A 5,597-nucleotide genomic window follows, 5' to 3' on the forward strand; every position below is an offset into this window, starting at 1 on the left:
AAAAACACGTATTTCCGCATTAATATCACAATGTTGAAAGAAAGTATACATTGTGTCTGTGCATAATATCCAGCATCTCCATACTGCCAAACCAACTGCAGTACTGTATGTAATGTTACAAATGTGTCATGTGCTGGATAGCATGTGATTCTACCGAAGGTCATTTTATGTACAGTTTTATATAGAGAAATAAATAGATGTGTGTAAAGCTAAATAAAGATTTATAGACATGTCTTAGTAATATACACATCATATAAAACCTTTCTATATCTCCACACTGAAGTGTTTACTGACAGAACGGGGAGGCAGTGGGATCGAAAGTCTTGAACACGTCCTTCAATGTCCTGTCATCTGCCTCCTCATCGGCTTCCTCCTGTTTTGGTTCCTCCTCCATCGCTTCGCCCTTTTCCTGCTCCTCCTGCTCCTTCTTGTCCTCCGCCTCTTCCTGGAGGCCAGCAGAGCTCTGTGCTCCTAGTTTGGCCTGCCTAGGGTCAGTGTACTGGGGTCGGATCAGCCCGGCCAGTGCCTGGATGGGGAGGTTATGCACGGCGGGGGGTTTGACCGGTGAGGCAGGGGGCGCTGTGGGCGTAGCGGTGAGTGGAGGAGGCTGATGTGGGGAGCCCTCTGAGGCACTGTCTGCCCTTTTAGCCTCTTCCTGCGAGCCTCTTCGCCGCGTTGGCGAGAGCGACGACGGAGGGGAAGTGTCTTTCTTAGCAGGGTGTTTCAGAATGCCTGTCTTTTTAGGAGGCTCCGTCTGCTCCTTCTGAGCCTGCTCAGTCTGATTACACGGGTCGTACAGACTGACGCCCCCCAGTATTGTCGTGGGACTGTCCAGCCCTCCGCCAGAGGAAGCCAGGCGAGGAGCGTACGGAGGCAGCTTCTCGGGTTCGGGCTTGACTCGAGCGTTATGAGGGGAGGAGCCGGCGCCGGCTCTTTGCAGCCTGGGGTCAACGACTCCTCCCCCAGAGGAGGCCTCCTTCTGCGTCGGCAGCTTGGAGTCCGGACTTGCCGTGCGTTTGATTCTGTGATCCAGAGCCTTATGCTGGCGTGGATCCAGAGGTCTCTCTGTGGAGGATCGAGACTCCAGGGTCCTGGAGGGCATTCGACTCACACCTTCCTTCAGACGGGCAGCGGCCAGTCTGGGGTGGATGGGTGGAGGGGTGGAGACGACCACGACGGAATGGTTAGCAAGACTTGTGCGGTTCATCTGAGCATCAGCGATTAGGGGTGGGAGGGGCAAGTTGATGGAGTGGTCCTGTTTGGGCACCAAGGAGGGCATGAGATCCTCGGCGGACCACACCACTGCCTGAGCAAAGGCTGGCCGTTGGAGTATGATGTCCACCCGGATGTGGCTGAACTGCTGTAGCTGGCCACGGGGGTCTCACAGCACCGCCCCGGGGCTGGCATCTAGAGGGATGAGGGCAGCTCTGTCCCTTATCTCCCTCTCTCCTTCCTCGTCCTCCTCTCCAGTAGGGGGCCTATGAGAAACTGGTTGGTTTTGCTGTCGATAGGAGCTTGGCTCCACAGGTCTCACCTTCCTGGGGTCCCTAGCGAGCCGTCGGTCCACAGCTCCGTCTGGCTCCTTTTTCGTGCCTGGGGGTCGCTGGCGCGGGTTCGTCTTCACACGCGGGTCACTGGGCGGGGCCCTCTCCTTCAGTAGCCGAGGGTCACCCATCGCTGGAGCTGCAGGGGCGGGCTGCGGGTGCTTGGGCTGGGACTGCTGTCCCTGGTGCATCTCATTCTGCTTCTTCAGAGATTTAAGAATAGATGAAACACAGCTCCCATCCTCCTCATCGCTTGAGTACCAGTTTGTGGTTTCATCTGTAGAAATAAAAGGTTAATCATTATGTAAATGTCCTATCAGAACAGTGGTGTAGTGCACTTACTCCACCAGGAAGCATTGCGTTATGGCCGCCGGAGCTGGTCGAAGCCTGTCTAGTGAACGCCTGTGTCCACCAGTGACCAGACGCATCCCCGAAGCGGCTCTCCGCCCTGCTCCACTAAACATAATGCACCCTGTGTATTTTCACTTCCCTATTTGAGTTGCGTCAAGCAGCACAGAGCAGATCGAGCTGGGCAGGAATTCACGAGAATAATAAAATAAAACATCCTGTCGATTTTCAAAATAAAACCTGTTACTGTATGTCAAGAGAGAAACAGTCACACATTGGGGGCGGGGGGCAGTTTGGCCTGCTTTCTATATAATGCATCCCTCAATTACTTGAATGCTTCCATTATTTTGGCAGCTACTTAGGTTCAAATTAACTCAGTGAGTTTGTTTGAAATGTTTGTATCAATTAACTAAATTCAGTAATGGTTATGTAGCCTAATTGTTTCCATTGATACATTTGTAGCCTATAATTCAATCACTCATGTTGTTTTTGTAGACATCAATAATGACTGGCCAGCAAAAGTAGTTTAAAGTACTAAGTAGTTAAAAACTATTTCAAATCCTATACTAGGCATCTCGCGCGCTCGACTCCTAGGCTCGCCCGCCCTGCAGCTCGCCGAGCTGGCCCTGCAGCTCGCATACACAGCTTGGCCGCTGCGCGGCCTTCCCCATCACTGATGATGTCACAATTTCGCATCACTGATGACATCACAATTGCACAATGGTAAATTACAGTCTACTATACCCACTTCTCCAGGGACCACTACACCACTGTATCAGAGCACTTTTGCATCGTTTTTGGTATCGTCTGTCTGTCACACGTGGTCACTCACCTCTGTTTGCACTGTTATCATCCTGGCCCTCCACCCTCTGCGGCTCAGTCCCCTGCGGCGGTGGCTGTGTTTGCTGCTGGGCCAGGTGTAAGAAGAGGGCTTTCTGTACTGCTGCTGGTAAAGACTGCACCTGAGACTCAGCACCCATCTGCTGCTGGAGGTTCTGTATGAAGGCCATACTGGGGTCTACTACATTCATATGAACAGACATGGAGAGGTACAAATGACACAAAAATATTCCTAGGAATTAGACGAATGGATATTGGTGATTTTAACTTCTACGCCATATTAATGTGATACTAACCTCCTTGACTCATGGCCTGGTTCCGGAGGAAATTAGTGAAGAACTCTACTGGGTTCTGGCCTAAAGATGGAAAGGGGAAGAGGCTCTGTAGCATCTGCAGATCTGGTGGCATAGGTGGGAATGGATGCCTCTGCAGACTCATCTGAGGGTTGATATTGGGTCGGTTCCCATGGAACGGGGGTGGTTGTCCAAGCGGGGGCGGGGGATGCATTGGAAATCCATGAGGTGGTGGGTGCTGTCCCGGGGGACTCTGTGGCATGGGCGGCAGCCCTGTAGGGGGACCCATAGGACCAGGTGACCCAGGCGGAGGAACAGGCGGGGCACTGGTGCCTGAAGGCACCACAGCTCCACTCTGTGTGTCCTCCTCCCCCTGACTCTCTCCAGGAGAGAAGAGGGATTCCACTGGAAAAAATACAGAATGTAGAGATGAAGCTCCAAACATTCTTGAAGACTCTGATTAAAGTTTGATGACAAATTGAGTTACCGCAGAATTTTTTGCGCCAGATCTACAGTAGGTTGAACATTGATTTCAAACAGAGAGGGGATCTTCTTCCCCGCTTGGCCAGAGGCTGCGTCCCGAGGGGCTGCTGTTGTCCCGGGGTGGGCAGCAAACCCACCCCAGGAGGAGGCTTTGGAAGCGGGGCGATGCCCTGCTTCCTCAGGTCCTCCAGCTCCAACTCATCCTCATGGGCATTCTCCTCCTCGGTGTTAATGATCTGAAAAGGTGTCAGAAAGTAGAATAATGACAACTGTTGATCTTAGAGCCAAGGGTTTCTCGGCATAGATTTGTTAAAGATCCAAATCCATTACTAGGTGCTAGTGACTGAGAACTGAGAGAGCAGGTCACGTGGGGGTTGGGTTTACCTAGGCTAAAAAAACACTACGTAGGAATCTAGGCTTTAAAGGTTTGTGAAAATGTGTCCTGGAAAACTCTTTGTTGTTGTTTTTTTTTGCTGTGTGGATTTGATGTTGAGGAAGGCGTGTTTTTGTTATTTCATATTTTGAGATTGTGCATGCTTTTACAATTTCTTTTTGCAGTGTGCTGTGGTTTATATTAAAGCTTTTCCTCCATATTCCTTGATTTATGTATTTTTTCCCCTCTCCCAATACATTGATCTCATTGCAGTGTACAATGTGTATTTAGACACAATTTATTATTATGAAATTCATTCATTATTATTAATAAAAACAGCATTGTGGGGCGGCGGCCGGCCGGCAGGGGGGCGGGGGGTTTACCTGGGGTTAGGACCTGAGCCAATCAGTGCTGCTATCCACCCACGTGGGGTTAGGACCTGAGCCAATCAGTGCTGCTATCCACCCACGTGGGGTTAGGACCTGAGCCAATCAGCGCTGACCTATAGAATTGTACCAACCAGTCTGTTGATTCAGTTTCAGCTGTTTGTAGTTGTCATCCAATCATTACCTTCCTATAGCCAGAGACTCTCCAATAGTGTGACTGAGGTGAGCCTTTGATGCCCCCATCAAAGGTGTTAAGTGTCCTCCTCTGTCATTTTCACACCTCATGAATGGCCCGGGGGGGGATCTGAAAGGGGCTCTATTTGGGTTTATTTGGGACTGGAATAGTGGTGAATAGTGCCGAATAGTGTCTGCATATTGTGCTCTAATTGGTCATATGCTGGCCCGCATAGCAGGGATTTCATGCAGTGTAACTGATGGATTAGTAGTCTCAGACTAAACAGTCTGCAGCAGTGAAAATCATATTACATTGTGCTTAAGTCAGCAACTAAAATGGACACAGTAGCTCACTGTCCATAACATGTTGGACTGTATATGGAGAGACAGGAGTGGTTCTTACTGCTGTGATGTCCTCCATGCCCTGGTCTCCTCCTCGGCCTCGCCCACGGCCGCCCCAGCTCTTGTTGCCCCTCAGGTTCTTGTTCTTGTCGAGCATCCCGCGTCCTCTGCCTCGCCCGGCCCCTCGGCCTGGGCCACTCCCTCTGCCCCTCCCCCTCTGGCCAACTGAAGAAAATTTTTTGGCGGAAGTGATCAAATTCAGTGTAATTTCACCTTTGTATTACACAACATAAAACACAAAAAATAGACCTATTTACACCTGGCATTAACATGCGTTTTCTGTGAACAGATTGCAATCAGATTGTGCTTGACCACTTGAAAGGACAGGTGTGAACGCCCCCCCAAAGACACATTGAAGAAGGATTGCAATCTGAGCGGCCAAACCACCTCCGGAAGTGGTCAGGGACGCATTGTGTGTACACATTGAACACAAGTGTAAATGCAATGTGTCCTCTCAATCTGGATACAGCAAGTGTATGCGGATTGAGAGGACACCCATTTTGGGTGATCAAATTGCCATCAGATTGCAATCTGATCACCCAAAACGCATGTTAACGCCAGGTGTAAATGAAATCAGGCTAATGTGGTCAAGCACAATCTATTGACACTGATTGGCGGTCCTGTGTTTGTAGGAGGGGCTTGGGCTATTTAACAGCTAAGCACCCATGTGAGAGAGTTCACTTTTTCCATTATCCAGGAATGGACAGGACTTCTGGCCTGATAGCTGGGCCCCAACGTTTTGGATGGGTTTAGC

The 5,597-nt window shown here is 50.3% G+C and overlaps 1 pseudogene across 1 annotated transcript; it reads right to left on the reverse strand.

The window, feature by feature from the left end:
- Positions 1-286: 286 nt before the first annotated feature.
- LOC310796437 (zinc finger CCCH domain-containing protein 6-like) lies at positions 287-4,940 on the reverse strand (annotated as a pseudogene). Its single transcript has 5 exons — positions 4,845-4,940; positions 3,513-3,744; positions 3,029-3,430; positions 2,725-2,913; positions 287-1,821 (listed from the first exon to the last, which is right to left on the reverse strand). The product of its transcript is annotated as a zinc finger CCCH domain-containing protein 6-like (transcript).
- Between the last annotated feature and the right edge of the window lie 657 nt (positions 4,941-5,597).

The sequence above is a fragment of the Poromitra crassiceps genome, assembly GCF_964638095.1.
Source record: "Poromitra crassiceps genome assembly, chromosome: 22".
In the NCBI taxonomy this organism is placed as follows: Eukaryota; Metazoa; Chordata; class Actinopteri; order Beryciformes; family Melamphaidae; genus Poromitra; species Poromitra crassiceps.